The sequence below is a fragment of the Pleurodeles waltl genome, chromosome 6 (assembly GCF_031143425.1).
Source record: "Pleurodeles waltl isolate 20211129_DDA chromosome 6, aPleWal1.hap1.20221129, whole genome shotgun sequence".
In the NCBI taxonomy this organism is placed as follows: Eukaryota; Metazoa; Chordata; class Amphibia; order Caudata; family Salamandridae; genus Pleurodeles; species Pleurodeles waltl.
The window spans coordinates 428550223-428571495 of record NC_090445.1 but is presented as its reverse complement, the minus strand read 5'-3'; the positions used below and the strand labels follow the sequence as shown (position 1 = coordinate 428571495).

Below are 21273 nucleotides of genomic sequence, written 5' to 3'. Positions count from 1 at the left end.
CAAGAATACAGCCTAGGGCTTCAAGCTCAGCCATAGCTTATGATTGACTGGCCTTGCTGTCACACCCATTTGGCTGCTTCTTACTTGATGGTTTTTTGTCAGCCTTGGATTTGTCCCTCCCATCTCTTTCATGTTTTTTCTGCTCATTTTAAGGTACTACCATTTTGTTTTTGTTCAAGCACTCTATGAGACTACATTTGTTTTCCAGCTGTCTCCCCTATGTGCTTCTCTACCACACCGGCACTCATGTTCCTCTCTCATGCCTCTATGCTTCTGCCTTTCGCTCTCCACATTGCTCTCTTTCGCCGGTGTTCTCTCCTCTCTTATTGCATCTCCCCCGCCTGCTGTGTTGCTTCTCCCCCTGTATGTCATATTGCTTCATAGCACCCCCTGCTCATCCATTAATTATTTTTTAACGTGCTTTTGAGCTACTTTAAAAAAAAATGTCCATCTCAGATAACTTGATAAAAAAAGCTTGTGTTCTTTTGTAGGCGTCTGAGGGCCTGTTGAATGCATACACATGTCTTCCAGATGAAATGACTGTTGTACAATTGTGACTTTTTTTAGCCATGCTGCACAGAAGTCGGTTGGTGCTTGCTTTCTCTAACAGCAAAGTAAGCAGCAGCGGTGAGTCTATATGGGCTGAGGGGCTATTCCCCTCACTTTTTCCAGGCAAGAAGAGTGTCTATCAGACTAAACAAAGGTCAGCCTGACAGACACTCTTCTTGTTCAGCTCAGACAGCTGGGAGCCACAAGTGCTAAATACACAGGTTCCTGGCTGCTGACCTGAAATTTGCCAGGCTGAGGATTTCACAGTCCTGTGGGCGTGACCTCTTCAGCCTGGCTAAAGTGCCTTGAAGCCCTCCCCCTTGTGATGAGTGGGAGCATCACAGATTGCCTCGTACATGAGTGCTTCAGTTTTAAGCCCTGAAGTGCTCATGGCTGATTACCAATCAGTGCCAAAGTGGGGTGGGGCCAGCAGTCTCAATGACCCCCATCTCACTCTGTGACGAGTGAGGGAGTGCTGACTTCCTCCACTAGCTGACCTTCGGCCAGTCAGTGGAGGAAGGCAACAGTCTCAACCCTCCTAGGACCTCCAAGGCTTCATCTCAGAGAGCTGCTAAGATATGTTTTATGTGTTTTTTTTATGTTTGGTGTATGCATGTATGCATGAATGTATGTGTATTTGTGAGAGAATGGATGTGTGTGCATGTGGAAATGCATGGGGGTGAGTGTGTGTGCATGTGTGACCCCCCCCGCATCCCCACCCCGGTAAAATAACTAGCCGCCACTGAAAGTGAGATGATTTTGTAAAATGAACTATTTGACAATATTGCAGGGGTACAGTAGATGTAATTTGTCTACCACATAATAACATTTAAATACCTGTAAATAAAGGGCACAAATGTTTGAGACTATATCAGCAGTTCTGGAAGCACAAATGAAGCTAAATTTCTTTGTAATTTTTAAGTGTGATGGAAACAAAGATTTTAATAGGATTAAAATAAAGACATACATATTTCCTTAAACTAGATTTCCACACATTATCACTTGTGCACATTTTATCAGTAAAAAACTGTGGCCCATATTTATACTTTTTTAGCGCCACATTTGCGCCGCTTTTGGACGCAAAACTTATTTTGTAAGTTTGCGGCGCTTTTGCTTAAATAAATGACGCAAATGCGGCTCTAAAAAAGTATAAATATGGGCCTGTATGTCTTAACGAATTTAGTGGCCATTTCAATGAAAAACGTGGGGTCTGTAAATGACAGTGCACTACCACACCATGCTTTAGTAATATGTTTGCAACAGTGTTCTCCAAAAACCATCACGAGCTAGGTACTACACCCTTACCAATATCCTGCTGAATACATTTGCTACACTTATTTTTTTGTGTGTCAAGCTTGGAATGTTCTCTATGACTCCAATGATGAAACATTGATGGCAGCACCCTCACTCTGAAAATTGTTCCAGCACCACTGTGTAAGTCGTTTGTGGGTGGGTGTTTATAATGGGCCACAACCGAGATCTCTAGAGTTGACGCTGAAGGCAGTAGGAGTTTCTCACAGTGCCTGTAATGGGTCATAAAGATATTCAGAATACATGCTCATCGAATCCTTGGCCTCTTTACAGAGCAATGGTCTTGTGTGCCAATTGTAGCTGTGATTCTCTGCAAATGTTTGAGAAGAGGTACACAAATGTTGAAATATCAGCAGGATGAAAGTAAAAGAAAATTAAGTGCTTACTGGTGAGTGGATGTGTTTGTGTGGCGATGATGAAGTGAAGGAGATACAAGGACATACGTGTAGAAGAGAGTGAAAAGACTATGTTGAAGAGGAAAGTGATGAGATGTAAGAAATGCAGATGGAGGATTTTGGAGAGATGTGAGGAGAGTTAGGGCATATGTGTCTAACAGAGAAAGAGCCTGCAGAGGAAAATGGAGTGGAAGAAAGAACAGAAGTGATCAAAACACACTGAAAACCAGTACCCTTTCCACAGTCCTAATAATGTTTCATTAATAGTATCATATTTTCATAATTCAAATATTTTCAATTCAATTCTAAATATTCACATCAAAATCTCTTTACTCGTTTATCTGGTATTGCTAACAAGCATTGGTAAAGCCAACACATTTGGCTTTTTTTATGTGCATGTCTGCTACTGTGTCATATGTCTGGGTGCAAGAACAAAATGGCACCAACGTTCTGGTCAGGTGGTACTCTAAGGAAAGCACAGGATTTTTGCTTACATGTTTGAAGCCACACCCTTAATTATACATGCTGCTCATCTTGAAAAAGGATTCCTAGTTAGCTTCATAGACCCCCTCCCCCTACACACACTTTTTTCAAAACACCTAGGGCCTGATTATGAGTTGAGAAGTTATTTATTTCCCCTAATACATAACAATACGATGGGGTAAGTTATTTATCAGATGCGATAAATAAGACTTATTACAAGTTTATAGGGAATAACATGCGGATTTTGATTTTGAATGCACCAAAATCTGTATGATACAGTAAGTACCATATGTTTTCCCCTGTTACATTTCGGCAGGTTGAAACCTGTCGAAATTTAATGATGGCTGATTTATGAACGCATCAGATAAATATTGGATGCGTTAAATACCTTCACACTTGTAAACAGGCCCTTAAAGGGCTATGGTGGCTTGGCAGAAAGCCAGACCAGGGAGTATGCACACCACTCATGTCATGCTAGCATGAGATATACTATGTCAAGTGCACTGCACTAATTAGCACTGAACTGTTACAGCTATTTCAGCTATTTTTGTCAGCTGGATGGCCTCGTTCAGCTGATCAAAGGATGTGTCTACATAGCATCCTACAACCAAGTATGAAACTCCACTGTAAGCCAAGAATAAGCCAGATTTGCCAAAATGCACAGCACTTGACAAACGTGCCAAAGTGCTTGAAATTCCAGGAAAAATTAAATATTGTACAATTTAATTGTTAGAAATGGGGTTTCTGGTTGGCTAGAGTATGCACCTCATCTAGGCTGAACCCACCCACTTTAGTCAGGGCAAGGGAGTTGCACGTCCAAGATAACCCCTGCTCTCCCCCTTGGTAGCTTGGCATGAGCAGTCAGGCTATCCCAGAGGTAATGTGTATAGCGTTTGCACAACACACACAACACACGTGATGCACTATCCCCACCACAAAGGAAACACAACACCAAGTTATATAAAATTATACTGTATTGTACACAGCGCAATTATTAGACCGAACACGACATGTCAGTAATATCCTGCTACCCAAGCAGTTGTCAGAACGTTACACATTAGTTACTCTGCAGAATCAGCAGTAGTCACATATAACACACAGGTTACTTATCATTCTGCAACATAAGCAGTAGTCAGGAATCACATTACTACACAAATGCACTTGTCATAGAAATATCATAAATGCCCATATCAGGAACATTATAAAACATATGGTAAGCCAGGAAAACATATTAGCATGTTATGCCCATAAAAGGAACATTAGCAAACATATATGAAACACCTCATAAAAATAGGCAGGTTAACATATAAACCATGAATGTCCATATAAGGAACATATGGCATATGTATGCCCTTTAAAAGTACCTGGTTTTATGATGAAAGGCACTCCCAGTGCCAAGAAGAACAACATTGGGCCCCAATGCTCCTTGTACTCACTTTCAGGGCCACTCCGATGATTAGGGGAAGAGAGGGGTGACATGCTCCCCTTCTGGGTTTATAACAGGCTCCTCCAGGGGCCTGCGATCTCTGGGGGCCCTCCAGATCTCCACTGGCCCTCCTACATGGAGGGCCACAACAATGTCCCAAAACAACAATTGGGGGCCACAAAAGGGGGACCTGCGTTGCAAGGGGGCCTCCGTTGAGGCTTCCACCCTGCCCACGGTCTCTGAGAACAAAATCAGGGCCATAGGAGCGATCACGGTCCTAGCGCAGGGAACATTGGAGAGGGATTCTCCCCCCCTTACCCCCTTTGTCCTGCTTCCAGGGTGGCCCTGAGATCAAGTCAAGGAAAAAGGAGCACAGGTGGCAGTGCCCAGCAGCAGGCCAGCGCAAGAGGGATGCAGGCAGTTCCTTACAGTGACCAAGCAAGTCACAGGCCAGCACAGCAGCAGCAGTCCATGGCGGTTCCTGGTGAGTCCTTCCAGCATTCTGTGTCCAGTTCCAAGATGTCTCCAAATTGTGGGGAAAATTCCCCTGTACTTATACTCAGTTTTACAGTGTGTTTACAAAGGAAGGGGAAAGGAGGTTCCAACCAGTTACAACTGGTTCTGGTAGCCCCCCTCTTTCCTCCAGCACAGGCTCCAAACAACAGTTGGGGGTAAACAACCCTATTGTGTGAGGCCAGGGCACACCTCTATATATGTAGGTGTGCCCCGTCTCTCCCTTCTCTCAGCCTAGGAAGACTATTTAGTATGTAGATGCACCTCTGTGACACCTCCACCCTCCCTGTGTACAGGCTGTCTGAAAAGTATGCGCAAAGCCCAACTGTCACTCTGCCCAGACGTGGATTGGAGTCAAGCTGCAAAACACCAGCGTCATAAGCACAGAGAAATGCTCACTTTCTAGAAGTGTCATTTCTGTAATAGTAATAAAAAATCCACTTACACCAGTAAGCAGCATTTCTCACTACCATTACAATCATACCAAACATGCCTATACTACCCCTCATAAATCAGACAATACCTACTACACCTAAGGCAGGGCATTTCCAATGCAATCCTATGAGAAGGCAGCACTCACAGCAGTGAGAAACCAAATAGGCTGTTTGTCACTACCAGGACAGGCCACGCTACCTGGCACGTGTCCTGCCTTCTACATACATAGCACCCTGCCCATGGGGCTAGCTAGGGCCTACCTTAGGGGTGACTTACATGTAGTAAAAGGGGAGTTCTGGGCCTGGCAAGTAAATTTAGATGCCAGGTCCCTGTGGCAGAAAACTGCGCACACAGGCCCTGCGCTAGCAGGCCTGAGACAGGTTTGAAAGGCTACTTTAGTGGATGGCGCATGCAGCGCTGCAGGTCCACGAGTAGCATTTAATTTACAGGCCCTGGGTATTTCAAGATACCACTGTACAAGGGACTTACAGGAAAATTAAATATGCCAATTAGGTATAAGCCAATCACACCAACTTTAGAAGGGAGAGCACCTGCACTTTAGCACTGATCAGCAGTGATAAAGTGCTCAGAGTCCTAGAGCCAACAGCAAGAGGTCAGAAAAAATAGGAGGAAGGAGGAAAAAAGTCAGGGGATGAACCTGCCACAAGGGCTAGCTCCAAAAGTAATTATAATGCAGAGATCACATTTTCTAGAGGACAATAATATTCTCCACTTTACCCAGAATGGGTTTAGACCTAAGCACGGTACAGAGGCTGCGCTCCTCATAGTTGTTGAAGAGACTAAAAGGCTGTTGGATCAAGGAGGATCAGCTACCATTATTCTTCTTGACCTAAGTGCACCATTTGATACAGTCAATCATTATATTCTTGTTGACAGCATTCACTGCTCAGGTATCTTTGGAAGTACCTTCTCCTGGCTTTAGTCCTTCTTCAGAAACAGGACTTTCCAGGTATTTGAGGGAGACTGTAGCTCAGATATTTTCCCATTGAACTGTGGAGTACCCCTCATTAAGCCCCACTTTATTCAATCTGTACATGTGTCCATTGGCTGATATCGTCCTCCTTTTTGGGATATCCATAATATCATATGCGGACAACACCCAACTGGTTTTTGCCCTTTTGCACAATCAGGATCCCAGTTCTTTGACTCTTGGCCCCTGTCTAGAGGAAGTAGCCAATTGGATAAACAACTTGTTCCTGTAATTAAATGGTGATCAAACTGAGCTCATGATCCTTGGCAACTCCTCAAATCCTTACCTGAGCCTCCCCAACTCCAAGATGGCTACAAAAAGTCTGGAGGTTTGGTTGGATAATTCCCTGACCATGATTGCTCAGGCCATAAAGCTACCTGCAACCGGTCATGGCATTCTCAGGATGGTCAGAAATATTTTGCACTTTCTTCCCCCTTCTTCTAAAAAATAGTGGTCTAGGTACTTATTCTCTATCGCCTGGACTAAGGAAATTCATTGTATCTAGGAACCCCAAATTCGATAATAAGAAAACCACAGGATATACAGATATACAGACCTCCGCTGAAAGGATTCTCTACAACATTCCCAGGCACGAGTCTGCCCGGAAAGCTTTGTCTCCCCTTCACTGGCTCCCAGTGGCACAGAGGATTAAGTTTAAAGCCATCTGTATAGGCCAAAGGGCTGGCCTCGATAAAGGCCCTGAGATCTTGTGACACCCTATAACTCAGGAAGAAATCTTCAATCTACTGATGTCTGCCTGGCTGTGATACCTCCCATCAAATAGGCCAGAAGTGGTGGTCGGTCCTTTAGACGCAATGCTGCTAATCTCTGGCACTCCTCACCCCTCCCCCTGCAGTCAACAAAGTTGGAACTCCCTTTTTCTAAACTATTAAAAACCTGGCTTTTCAACCGCTGCCTACTCTAGTGTCCACTGACATACTAGCCATACACTAATTAGCGGTGGGACGCTTGTGGGTAGCTACGCACTCTATAAGCGCCACATAGATAGATAGATAAGTAAAAGTTACTAGTGACATTTGTGAACATAAAATCTAAAACTTTCCAAAATTGGAGAAATTAACAACCATCTCAGGCCGGAGCCCTTAATGCCATATACATCTCCAAGCAATTAAAGGAAGTAGTCCTTGTGGTAGCATATACTGCACAAGGCCCTGAAGGTCCTGCGGTGCAGGAGACTCAAGCCTTCAGTGATCCCCAACCCTTCAATGGACCCTAGACAGTCAAAGGCCAAGGAGTGTGAGATATTGGAGACTCGAGAGCAGGCGCCGCTCCTCCGTATGTGCGGAGGAGCGTCGCCCCCCTGCCAGCAGCAACCACTGCAAATCCTTTTACATGGAAAGGATAATAATCTATGTTTATTATCCTTTCCGTGTAAAAGGGGTGGGGCATTGCGGGTGACGAGCTGAGGGGAGTGCACTGTGCACTCCCCTCAGAGCGCATGTGTGTTTGGCAGGGCATCTCGTGCCGGCCAAACACACATGCGCAGAGGGCTCTCTCCTGCCCAGCAACTCGGTTGCTGGGCTGGAGAGAGCCTACACAGGCTCCCAGTCTGCCTGGAAGGGCAGGCTGGGAGCCTGCGCCCGCACCAGCGACAGGAGAGAAGCGGCACAGGAGCAAAGCAGGTAAGTGTTTTTTTTAAATTATTTTTTAATTAATTTTCTCCTGCGCCCTCCATGGCCCACCCCCTATGCCCCCCACCCAGCCACGCGAGCCTCTCCTGCTCCAGGGCCCCTCTTACATTGTTCATGAGGGAAGCATTTTTGCGCTACAGCACTGGACCAGAGCCCCCACCACAACAGTGAAGCAGCAAAGAAGTGTGCACTTCGTTGAAACAGTTTGACCTTGTTATGCAGTGCCTAGCAGTGTACATACCAGTGTCTTTCGTGCCCATCACTCTAGAGCAGTGACTCTAGACCTGTGATCCCAGTGGAGTAATAATGGCCCCCCGCTGCCCTCCAGGGCATCCCAGGGGTCCCCTCAGCACAGTGCCCGGAGCTGTAGTATGGAAAATGGGTGGAAAACGGGTGGCACTAATTTAGAAAAGCTCCACCATTCCCATTAAAATGTTTATCTTTTTATTGTTTTGTGAATTAAATTAAATATTTCATAATTTGTGTATTTGTTTGATGAATTCTTGTTTCTGCACTTCTGGGTATTTTAAGGTGCAAATCATTAAAATTGCTGTAGTATGGAAAATGGGTGGAAAACGGGTGGCACTAATTTAGAAAAGCTCCACCATTCCCATTAAAATGTTTATCTTTTTATTGTTTTGTGAATTAAATTAAATATTTCATAATTTGTGTATTTGTTTGATGAATTCTTGTTTCTGCACTTCTGGGTATTTTAAGGTGCAAATCATTAAAATTGTTTAGGCCAGACTACCGGTTTTCAGTTACATCTCAGTTGGGGGGGGGGTCCCTGGATTCCAACAATGAATGGGGGTCCGCAGAAGTCAGAAGGTTGAGAATCACTTCACGTGTCAGCTGGATCCTCCCCCCCATTCAAAGACTCCAGCCACCCTACAGGGCATGAGCAAGCGACGACTCTACCTCCCGAGGGCTACCTCTATGCAGTGTAAATGAAGCAGAATGTGGACTTGTGCGAGTCATGCAGTATAAATGAAGCATGCTGTACACCCCTGAGTGGGAAGTGTAGCTATGTGATGCTTGCGATGCAGTGCATTCGAAGTACTGTAGGAGATCTGCGCAACGCTATACACTGCAAGTAAAGAAGTACTCTGCATTTTGATGCAGTCTGATTGAAGTAGTCTGTATATATGGGCATCGGAATATGATGTCATTTAAGCAGTCGCTAAAGCTGTGTCCATGTGTGCAGTATGGTGCAGTGTTTCTTAAATGGTAGTGTGCAATAGTGAGTACATGCCCTATAATGCAGTTGAAGTAGTGGTCTGTGTTTGTGGAGTGCAACTACAACAGTATTACATATCTGCATTGACTACATATCTGTGAGTCAGTGTTTCTTGAATGGCACTGTATGTCTGCGCAGTGGCAAGTAGTTTTTATTTAATCAGTATGACTGAAGTAGTACTGTATATCTGTGTAGTGTGATGCATTGTAATTGAACTAGTATGATATCTGCAGTGTAACTAAACTAGTATTGTTTATCTGTGCAGTGTGATGCAGGGCAACTGAATTATTAAGAAACCTGCACAACATGAAGTGTCATTGAGCAGGCCCCTCCGCTACCCCCTGCAAAAAACTGCCAAGCGCTGGCAGTATACTGCCCACTGCCCTGCCTGTTGCTGCTTCCTGCTGCCTCTGTTAGCCTGCTGCTTCTTGCCTAATTGAGGGCGCTGACGCCTCCCCTTTGCTATTCCCACTCTTTCTTGCCCCCCAGGTCCTACCGCATTACTGCCGTTGTTTCTCCCGCTCTGTCCCCACCCCCGCTGCAGGGCCTACTTAATGACAGTCACTCATGATGCCACTGAGCAGCCCCTCTGCTCCCCCCGGCACTTACTGCCAAGCACTCTGTAGCTCTGGCAGTATAGCACCCACTGCCCTGCTTGTTGCTCCCTCCTTCTGTCTCTGTTAGCCTGCTGCTTCTTACCTAATTCAGTCCCCCGAAGCCTCCCCTTAACTCTTCCTGCTCTTTTATGCCCCCCTGGCCCCACTGTGTATCCGCCGTTTTTTCTGCCACTCTGTTCCTCTTCCCAGCACCCCGCACCCCTACCACTCTAGGACGTTCTTAATGGCGTTTGCTGCGGATTACCATTGAGCAGGACCCTCCGCTCCCCCTGCACTTACCGAAGGCGTGCAAAAGGCAAGCTTGTCTACGTCTGTCTGGGCCTGGACCGTGCCCAGCGCCAGAACCCCTGGTCCTCCCACCATTCGCAGCTACTCCAGAGATGAGATCCTGGTCCTCAAAACCGGACGCCAAGAATCCCGGTGCTGCACGGCCTCTCTGCGCTCCACCAAAGGACCTTTTACCTGCCGCTACTGCTGCTTCTCCTGCCTCACAGGATTGCCTACCCACACAGGACCCAGCACTACTACCTCCCAGAAGATTACCACCAACCTGGAGCTGTTACACTGCATCCAGCTTAACACCCGCTCCCACAGCAAACACGCCATGGAAATCTGGGACACCATCACCACCCTCACCCAAGACGTAGCCTTCATCACTGAAACATGTCTCAACCCTGCTTCCAACCCCGACATCCCCACTGCCACCCCTGACAGATACAAGATGTTACACCAGCACCACCCCAACAAGCAGGGTGGTGGAATCACCATACTTTTAAAGGAAACCATCCAATGCTCTGCTATGAATGACGACCCAACACCTGTCAAGGAGCACCTTAACCTCCTTCTCTACATTGACCCCAAGACAACCATAAGAGGTACCATCGCATACAGACCATCAGCAACATCATCGCCGCCCTCACCATTGCCTCCCTTCACTTCATGCTGCTCCGCGACCTCAACTTCCACATCGAGGACCTCAAGGACACCAACGAAAACCTCAACAACATCGGACTCACCCAACTAGTCTTCACACCCACCCACACTGCTGGATATACCCTCAATACCATACAATCTTCTCCTCCAGCGACAAAATCATATTCACCCACTTCACGGAACTCTCCTAGACTGACCACACAACCATCTCCAAGACCCAGCACACCATCTTCAAGCACTGAAGTGCCACCTGCCGCAGCTGGGAAAAGTAAGTAAGAGCCAATTGATGCAGGCTCTCTGCACCACACCACCCGATATGTCAACCAACCTTGACCTAGCCCTCCACAACTCCTCCACCTGGATGAGCAAATGTGCCAACAAAGTCACCTCTGAAACCGTCAAAAGCCAACAGAACATCAAGACAAGCCAGCTGGTACACCCCAGAGCTAAGAACCCCCAAGCATAACTGTCTACTTCTACTCAAGAAGTTATGGTGCATCTCCAAGGACCCCTCCGACAGTGCAGCACACAAAAAATCACTCAACGTCTACCACTGGTGCATCAAGGAGGCCAAAAGAACAGCCATCACTGACTGCATTGACCCTGCAAACAACAAAACCAAGGAACTCTTTAAGGTTATGAAGGAATTCTCCAACCCGACTGCCACAGAAAACACAGTACACCCCTTCCAGCAACTCTGTGGCTCACTATCCAACTACTTCCACAGCAAGACTTCCAATAGCTACAACAACTTTAACCCTCAACTCACTTCGTTCAGACCTGACAACCTCATCCAAACGGCGCACCCCAGCCCAGCCATAACCACATGGGCATCACTAGATGTCAGACCACCGCGATCCTCATGTCCTCCACCCACCTACCATCTCTTCAACCTGGGATCCGACATAACCAGCACTGAACTAACCAACCTCCTCAACATTTCCATTCCTACAGCATCCTTCCCAGACGGATGGAAGTATGCAGACATCAGAACCCTCCTAAACAAGACCTTAGCTGACCCCAGCAACTTCAAGAACTACCGGCCAATCTCCCTCCTCACATACCCATCCAAAGTACTCGAGAAGGCCATCAGCCGACAGCTCACCGACTACCTAGCACGGAACCATTAACGCATCACAATCAGGTTTCCGGGCCAACCATAGCACCGAGACCCCACTCATCGCCGCAACAGATGACATCAGAGCCCCCCTCGACCAATTAGAAACAGTGGCTCTGATTCTCCTCAACCTGTCAGCAGCATTCGACAGTCGCCAACAACATCCTCATTGATAGACTCCACAACTTTAGAAATCAACATCACGCCATCAAGTGGATCACCTAATTCCTCTCCAGGATGCACCCAGAGGACCCACCTACCTCCGTTCTCCTCTACCCCCAAGAACATCATATGCAGCGAGCCCCAAGGACCATCACTCAGCCCCACGTTGTTCAACATGTCCATGACCCCCCCCCTTGCGGACATCGTCAGAGCCTACGGACTCAACATCATCTCCTACGTGGATGACACCTAGCTGGTCCTCTCACTCACCAAAGACTCCACTAACACTAAAACCAACTTCTGCAATGCCATGACCGACGTAGCCAACTGGATGAAAGACAACTGCCTAAAATTGAAAACCAACAAAACTGAAGTACTGATCTTTGGAAAGAACACCTCCGCTTGGGACCACAGCTAATGAACGGAAGAACTCAGACCCACTACCACATAGACTGACCATGCTTGCAACCTCAGAATAATATCGGACAGCCAACTGACCATGAAACAACAAGTCAATGCAGTCGCCTCCTCCTGTTTCCATACTCTCATTATGCTCCGCAAGATCCTCTGATGGATCCCAGTAAACACCACAAAAGATCGTCGCACAAGCCCTCGTCACTAGCCGCCTCAACTGCGACAGCACACTCTACACGGGCATCTCTTCCCAACTCATAAGACTCCAAACAATACACAATGTAGCAGCCAGGCTCATCCTGGACCTCTCCAAGCGTACACACATCACTCCTCACCTCGGGAAACTCCACTGGCTCCCTGTCAAAAAAAGATGCCAGTTCAAGACACTCACACACGCCTACAAAGCCCTCCACAACCTGGGATTGTCCTACTTCAACCACCGGCTGAACTTCCAATTTCCCTCGAGACACATGCGCTCTTCCTCACTCACCCTCACATGAGTCCAACACATCCATTGCACCCACAGCGGGCCGTGCATTCTCCTACATCGCTGACAAAACCTGGAATGACCTCCACCTCCAAACAGCACCCTCCCTGGAAGACTTCAGAAAGCAACTCAAAACCTGGCTTTGTGACGTAGATGCAGCTACTGCAGCACCCTGTGCAATGTGATGCAGTGTAACTGAACTAGTATGACACCTGCACAGTGTGAGGCAGTGTAACTGAACTAGTATTGTATATCTATGCAGTGTAATGCAGTGTAACTGAGCTACTATGAAATCTGCTCAGTGTGAGGACGTGTATTGTATGCGTGCACTGTGATGCAGTGTAACTGAACTAGTATTGTATGTTTGTGCAGTGTGATGCAGTGCAACTGAAATAGTAAAACACATGCAGAGTGTGAGGCAGTGTAACAGAACTAGTATTGTACATATGTGCAGTGCGATGCAGTGTACTCCAGCTGGCTCCAGTCTCTCACAGAGGGTGTGTTATCCCAATCTGGCTATCAATGGGGGGTCAGGATGGGTCTCAGTTCTCCTGTCAAAGCGAGCAGTGAGTATTATGATTAGTAATACTGTCAGGATTAAGTGAAGCTGGCCAGATGTCGACTTTCGGCTGATAGGCACAAGCTATGTCAGACCTATCCTTCCTCTGTTATGAGTGGTGCCTGCTTCGCAAGTGAAATTAATCTGGGCTAGGCTGAGCCAATTGCAGAGTCTGGGCAAGGCTGGGACTTTGTGGCTTTGACACTAAAGGGGTTCTGTTGACACTCATGTGCCTGGCACTCAAAGTCCTTGCATTATTTAAAGAGGGCGGCCTCGCTCTGTTGGTCGTTTCAGTGCAGAGCCATGAACATGAAGCTTGCTGGCAGCTTTAGATTGTCCTCGGATCTGAACGGGTGGTCGCATCACTCTAGAAGTCTGGTACCTTCTCAGGCTGGAGTTAAGATCCTGAAGATATTATTTTCAGCCCTGTTCACTCTCTTCTCATATTACTGCATTTACTTGTGTTAAAATGGAACATCTCTGTGGACCCAGAAGACAAATAAGTACTCTTTATTCTAGGGGCTGTTGGCCCGTCCTCTGGTCTATTGTTGAGTTATTCATGCATTTGTTCCACCTACCACGGCATACAGCATGAGGACCAGGGTCAGCCCACCTAAGCCCCTGCCTTACCTCCCTTTGAGTGGAGGCATTCTGCTCTCTGCACACTGTCCACGTATGCACAAAAGTAGCCCCCTTCAGTGACAGGGACTACTAGCTCAATGTGCACTTTTTGATAAAAACAAATATTTGCCTTTGACTTTATTTATTTTTTTGGCATGGGTCAGGCAGCCCCCCCCCCCAGCACTGCTAACAGGCCGTTTTCACTGCTACTGTGTGGTCACATGCATGTGCTACAAACTAAAAAAGCATATGTAAAGTATAATATGGGCAGTCAACGTCAGACCTGTTTGATTTGCCAACGCTTGTTTTGTTTATTACATACCATCCACCTCTGTCCTTTAACAGCTTGCCCTGCCAACTTAATTTCCATAATTATGTCAGGTACAGTGCATGGGACAACCATGGCAACCACGCAATACGTTTACAGACGGCTGCCAAAAAAAGCCTTTAGATTCGCAATTTAACCAAGAGCACACAATCACATTGTTTCAGGGAGCAGGCACCCAGCTGAGAATGTCAGCTTCTTTTTTTTGGGTTGAGCGCGCAGGCACTTTGACCTATTGTAAGTATTATTGGCTTTTAACCACGCCCATCGCACGCCCACAACTTTCTCTCGTTCGTGGGCTTGCCTTTCAAAAATCCTTTGTTATCATTGGTAAATGCTTTACATTTGTCCCTCCTTGGGGCGGTTTTGTTACCGCCTTGCAGACTGCCCCTGTTACAGGAATAATTGCAGATTGCCGATACTTTTGACTGTGAGTGAACTTGTTTTTCTTTTTGTGTCTTTCCTTCGCCCTCATGGTGGCCGTGGTGCTTCGAATCGGCTCTCTTATGTCAACTAGTTTACATTCTATTTTCAATTTAAGTGGCAAGAAAAGCCCAGTTAGGAATTTACAACACTAATAGCTCTAACTCGAGCAAACACAAGACCCATAGCATTGCAAATGTTTGTTTAGCTGGTTGTCCCTTCTCTTACCTTACATACAGATGACTCGCTCCTTCCCTTTCAGCAACTCAAGGTCGCCATTACCGTTCAGGAGCGGTTGTCATTTACAAGAAAGGAAGGGGGCTGTTTTTCTAAAATGAATAAAGCGTGGGGGCTTTGTCCCAATCAATCCTACCCACTTTGACCTCTGCTCACTCCAAGCCACACCTGTGGCTCCCACTTTCTGCCTCAATCGATCTTTCCTTTGCCTCTTTCTTTGCACCCACTGCCCTCTCTTTTCTCATTCTTTCAGTCATCTTTTCTCTGTGTCCATCTTTCTCCCCCACTTCTCTCTCTCTTAATCCCCCATTTCTTTGTCTCTGACACTTCTTCCTCTGCTTCGTGGCACTTTTTTTGCTGCTCCATTTCTGTCTCTTTTTTCGTTTCCTTGCCCCTCCCTCCCTCCTAGAAGTGTTACATTTTGTGCAAATAAACATGTTTTGGACTGGATAAGGATGTCATTCACTGCCCCTGCCAAGGGCTAAAGCTGCAGTTGTGGGCGGCAGAGTGGTACTTCTGAAGGGGCAGGCATTGGGCTGTGCTTCTGCTGGTACAACTCGAGGCATCTCACTCTGTACAAGGCACGAATAAACAGGCTAGAGGCGAGTAGGTAACCTTAGGTGAGTGAGATGTGGCTTATGAAGTGAGGTCTGGGCAAGTTGCAGGAATACAATAATAGAGATTAAGGCAGATAGGCATGCGACCTGAAGTAGGTAATACCCGGGGAGAGGATGCTTGCAGAGAGTGGAGGGTAAGGAAAGGATTAGCTGAAGGAAAGCAAGGAGAGGGAATAATCCAAGGTTTGCTGATGAACCCATCATGCCCAGTATCTGCATTCATGCTGGTACCAGTTCTCCCAGGCTATTCCATCCCATGGCATTTATCACATGCTGATGCCCCCTCTTCTGTTCCATCAAACGGCACAAGTACAATGAGGCAGAAGGAATGCACACGTCACTGTATCCCACTGGCCGGCTTCATTTTACCACCACCTCTTTCCATGATCCACTACAAGGAATCCAGGATAGGCTACCGCCCTGTTTCCTCTCTACTGCTGTGCAGTGTTCTGGCATGAATAGACAAGCGGCCAGGAAACTCAGAGGGTGGTCTCGTGCACTTCCCAGCAGCCCAGACGTGAGTGCAGAGGAAAGACAACTAAGGCCACTGACTGAACCTTATTTGTATGTGAAGTCTGGTTCATACGCAACTATGCCTAGTACAGACCTGCGGGTGCCACGGTGGCTTTCAGGGCTTTGTCTTGCAGCTCACACATCCCTGAAGCAGTTCCGTTGCCTGTAGCCTACATGTGGAATTCCGAGGTGACTAACACGTTGGCCTCGCTTCCCCCTCTACTACGACATGCACCCTTTTGGTAATGTGCATGAAGCCGTCCCTGATGTTGGTTGTCAAATTCTGCGCAGTATGTGTTTTCCCAGTTTTGCTTAATTTTGCTCTGTGTTATACAAACCCAAAATTGCACAACTATTTTGACTTGTACTTGTGTTGGCCGCCTATTTACATATTTTTAGATTAGTATGACTTTATCAGATGTCTGTAAGATTAAACCATGGACTTGAGCCACTGCCCAGAATTTGCTTCCATGTCATGTGGTCACCCTCACAACAAATAAGGAGAAATTGTATCTGTGGCTGCAGGTGCCTGCATGTGTGCAGACCTGCGCACAAGTAAAGTCCAGATTGTGAGGCCCTCTATTCTGTGCTGATAGCACTCTCTGAAAGAAACAGACAAACACCCCAAGATCGCGGAAGGAGTGTGCAATGGTGACCTGCCCTCATAATGTTTCAACAGAATTGTGGATACTTTTAAGAATGTGTTTTAAAATGTTATAATGTAGAAACATTTAGGTTGGCCCTTCAAAAATGTGTGTTTGTGTGCGTGTCCGTCTGTGCGATGACTGCACATTTGTGGTAGGTGTGTGTGCATGTGTTGTCCCTGAGTATGTTTGTGGCTTGGACAAGGATGAAAACGTGAAAAGTGAGAAAATAAGGAATTAAAAGGAGAAAATATGCAGCGGTTGAAATTAGAAGTAGGCAAAGGTTAAAGGGAGCGGAAGAGGCATGGGTGTGATATAGGGGTGGTGAGATAAAAAGGGGTGTAAACAGTGAGTAAGGAGGTGTGGAGAAAAGAGGCTTAACGCTAATGGGAGCGGGAAATCCTCTGGAGAAGGTGGAAAAACAGATAATGAGAGCATTCCTGGGAGCCTATCATGGAAATATCAGGAGAAGAATAGGGGGGAAAACAGGGAAAGAGGAGGAAGAGGGGAGATACTGAGGAGAACAAGAAGAAGGATGGAGACAGATGGGTGGAGACGTATGCAGGGAAAAGATAGAAGAGCAGTGCTTAATTTGCCAAAAAATATGTGCCAGGGCCCTCGTAGGAGGCCACGTCAGCCCGCACCACCCATAGACCCTGCCAGCGCTGCCAAAGACAATACAAATAAAACTACTATCACACTCCTGCATGTATGACAATTCAGACTATTCTGGGTCCCCTGAAACCATTAGAATGGCTTGGATGGCAGGTATTAGTAATTTTTAATGTATATTGAATTTATGAACAAGTGTTGTTGTGCTCATCTCTTGAATAGACAGTGCCACTACTGGCAGGCTGTCATAGATGTTGGTGTTGACAATGAAATGCGGTGCCGAGCACTTGAAACCACTGGCTCAAATTAAGCACTGAAGAGAAAGGGGGCAGTAGAAGAGGAGGAAGAAAGTGCAAAGGAGACAAAGGAGTAGAGAGACTGTGAAGAGAAGGCCATGGGAGGGATGGCAAGAGAAAATGATATAAGAAGGAAACACAGGCAAGGGTACTGGGCGAAATCTGGGAAGATCAGTGGTTAATGTGAGGTGATGGTTGCCGTTGACGCTTACCTCACTCATTGTAACTCATCAGACATTTAGCAACAGCAAGAGAGGGAAAGCACACAAAGGAGAAAAATTGAGAAATGTCACAAAGGGAGAAAAGCATGAAAAAGAACTTGCAAAAGTGAGATAAAGGGGAAGCGAGTGTCTAGTGGTGGATTAATGAGGCGTGAGATGGCTTCAAGACCACACATTCTTGGTATTCGGATCGCCGACATTCAATAACACTGGCCGCAGGCTTCTGAGCAGAGATTTGGGCACCAGCATTTATTATTTTACAAATTAAGCACTTGAGGAGAGACAAGAGAAGATGGGAAATGAGAAAAAAGAAAAGTCGTCAAAAGAGGAAGAAGAAAATGAGAGAAGAGGAGACAAAATGTTAGTGCAGAAGAAAGGGTTAAAGAAAACCAGCACAGGAGAAACAGAAGGATGGAGCATGTGAATACAAGGTTTGAGGGGAGAAGAGTGAGTAGAAGAGAGAGGACAGAGGGAGAGAAGATAAAGATGAGAAGAATCCAAAGTAGAGAGGAAAAGAAGCATAGTAAAGGAGACCGGAGATATGAGAAAGGGTAGGGGGAGGACAAGAAGGGGAGATGGCACTTAAAGAAAGAGAGATCAAGAGCCAGAAAAGCAAAACGTGAAGAGACACAGAGAAAGTGAGAGGAGACAGTAAACGAGAGGACTGGTGTATATTAGTACGATGTTGTAAGGGCGATCAAGATTGAGAGGGGGAAAAGGGCGAGGGAAGATCTGAGATGTGGGAAGAAATGGGTGGGGAGAGAAAATAACAGGATGTGAGAGATAACAAAGGTCGAGGAGAGAAGACCAGTCCAGAAAAAGAAGAGAGGGAAGCAGCAAAGAGAGTTCGAGGTGAAGAAAACCAGGAAACAGACATAGAAACAAACATGAGAAGGAAGAGCTAGGGAGAGAGGGAGACAAAGAAATTATGAGCTAAATAGGGAAGTGACATCAGATAGGACACTGACAGAAGAGTGAGAAGTGGGCAGAGGATAGAAAATAATAAAAGGTTCAATGTGATGGGAGAGAAAGAGAGTAAGAGAAAGAGACAAAGCTGGGAGGACGGGAGAAAGGTGGGCGAGTGACAAGAATACCGGGGTGTGTGTGGGGGGGGGGGGGGTAAAACCTGGACAGTGTGGAGGGGAAAGCAGAAAAGGAAGGGGCGGACAGTAAGTGAAGGGAGGGAGAGGGTGAGTGTCGTGATGCCGCGAGCACGAGGTCAAAGGCTGACGTACAGGTGCGTGATCACAGCGCACTCACGTACGGCTCGCAGCACCGGTGAGAAACGGCAGAGACCGAGCGCCAGCCAGGGCAGAGCCCAAAGGAGGGGGCCGCGGAAGAACAAGCGCTGGACTGCACGCTAAGCGGGTGGGAGTTCAAAGTAAAAAATAAGAATAGAGAAAGAAAGACAAACAAAAGCAATGCACTGAAGATGACATTAGAATAGTGCAAAAGGGCGTTGAACACTTGTAACGCTGGAGATGCCGTTTCACTCTTGCTCTCTGGTGCCCTCTTCGTCAGACGCTCTGGTCTCTGGTTTTCCGAATGGGGCGCTTCTTGCCGGGGCTGCGCCTGTCGCCTGACTGCGCTCTGACTGTGCTGTTGCCTCCTGTCGACCCTGTGCCGTCTATCAATCAGAGTTATCTATCGAACGGGTGCTGTCTCCCAATCAGAGCTTTCTCTCGAGCCGGTGCTGTCTCTCTATCGGAGCTATCTGTCGAGCCGGTGCTGTCTCTCTATCGGAGCTATCTGTCGAGCCGGTGCTGTCTCTCTATCGGAGCTATCTGTCGAGCCGGTGCTGTCTCTCAATCAGAGCTATCTATCGAGCCGGTGCTGTCTCGCTATCGGAGCTATCTGTCGAGCCGGTGCTGTCTCTCTATCGGAGCTATCTGTCGAGCCGGTGCTGTCTCTCAATCAGAGCTATCTATCGAGCCGGTGCTGTCTCGCTATCGGAGCTATCTGTCGAGCCGGTGGTGTCTCTCAATCGGAGCTATCTATTGACTGGGGGACGTCTCTTTCCCTGAACTCTCATCCATCCGATTTTATCTTACATTGGAGCGCTCTACTTATGGGGTGCTTTTGGAAGCACTCTACCCACCGGGTGCAGTCTCTGAACTTGGAGCTCATTATCCATCGAGCACACCTAGAATCTCTGCGGGAGCTGTCTTACTCGTAGGTGCGTTCCATCCCAGGGTGTTATTTCTTATCATAGAGCGCTACGTGCTTGAGTTGCTGTGTCTTATCTGGGAGTGCTGTACACAGGGGCGTTAGACTGTTGAGAACTTTCTACACATCTGATGCTGTCTCACACCTGCCCTGCATTATACCTTAAGAGTGCCGTCTCTTACGCGGTACTGCTCTGTCCTCATAGAGCTATCCCTCCCTCTCAGGCACTCTACCCTCAGGGTCTCTTACCTGGTAGTGCTCTGTCCTCAGAGTGCTATCTCTCATGCACTATACCCTCAGGGTGTTGTCTCTTACCTGGTAGTGCTCTGTCTACAGGGTGCGGTTTCTCATCTGCCGTACACTCTACCCTCGGGGTGCTCTTACCTGGGAGTGTTCCGTCGTTAGGGTGCTATCTGTCACTTACTATGCGCTTGCTTATCTGAATGTCATTTAGCCTCAGGGTTCTGTCTCTCACCTATCGTGCACACACTCCACTCTGGGGTGCTTTTACATACCTAAAAGTGTTCTGTCTTCAGAGTGCTGTCTCTCGCGTTCCTTGCGGTCTCGCGTCTGGAATAGCTCTATCGTCATGGTGCTGTTTTATCCGGGGGGCGCTATGGCCCAAGAATGCTGTCTCTTACCTGCTGTTTCACGTGGTGCTGTCTTTCACCTACAGCGTGCTCTGTTAGCAGAGTGCTGCTGTACCCCTCCCAAACGCCAGCTATACACTCTTTTGGCAGGAGGCTGTCTCAAGTCTAGAGGGCGCTGTTCCCTACAGGGTGCGGACTCTCACCTGCATTACTGTCAGGGCGCAGTCTCGCACCTCCTGCGCCTTGGAACTTTGCTCGTAGGTTATTCATGTCCGCATAAGGTCTCTTACCTGAGCTGCACTCTCTTCACAGGGCGCTGTCTCTCTCCCTCTCCTCCTGAGTCCAGCTCAGCTCTCAGTCTCTACACTGCCAGTGTACTGAGCTCACTGCCTGCACTGCCTCCCGAGACCCCAGCTGGGATGGAGGGAGGGAGGAGGGGAGGCGGAGAAATGGGGCGCGAGGGAGAGACGGAGAAAGCGAGAGAGGAGAGAGGGGAACTGGCAGGACAATGAGACCTTTATCTCCCAGCCAAAGTTCTCAAGATGTGCTGTACACACAGGGGCTGCTTCTCGGCCTGAGCGCTCTAATAACATTCCCTTCCGCAGGGCCCGGCGGGAGAGAGGGCTGTGCGGGAACGACACGTAAAGAGCTTAACAAGCAACAACGTGCTAGATTAGTGAAGATTTCTTTCTTTTCTGCATAAAATTAATCTGAGCATAAGGCCCTT

General features: G+C 47.3%; 1 protein-coding gene across 2 annotated transcripts in view; it reads right to left on the bottom strand.

The window, feature by feature from the left end:
• Positions 1 to 20979, bottom strand: part of PRELP (proline and arginine rich end leucine rich repeat protein) — a 78100-nt gene extending 57121 nt beyond the window's left edge. The window contains exon 1 of one of the 2 annotated variants that reach the window (XM_069238442.1): positions 20837 to 20979. The gene's annotated coding sequence lies outside the window, so the exon portion shown is untranslated. Of the gene's footprint in view, positions 1 to 20597; positions 20667 to 20836 lie in introns of those variants that run through there. The other variant, XM_069238443.1, reaches the window with a different exon arrangement.
• Between the last annotated feature and the right edge of the window lie 294 nt (positions 20980 to 21273).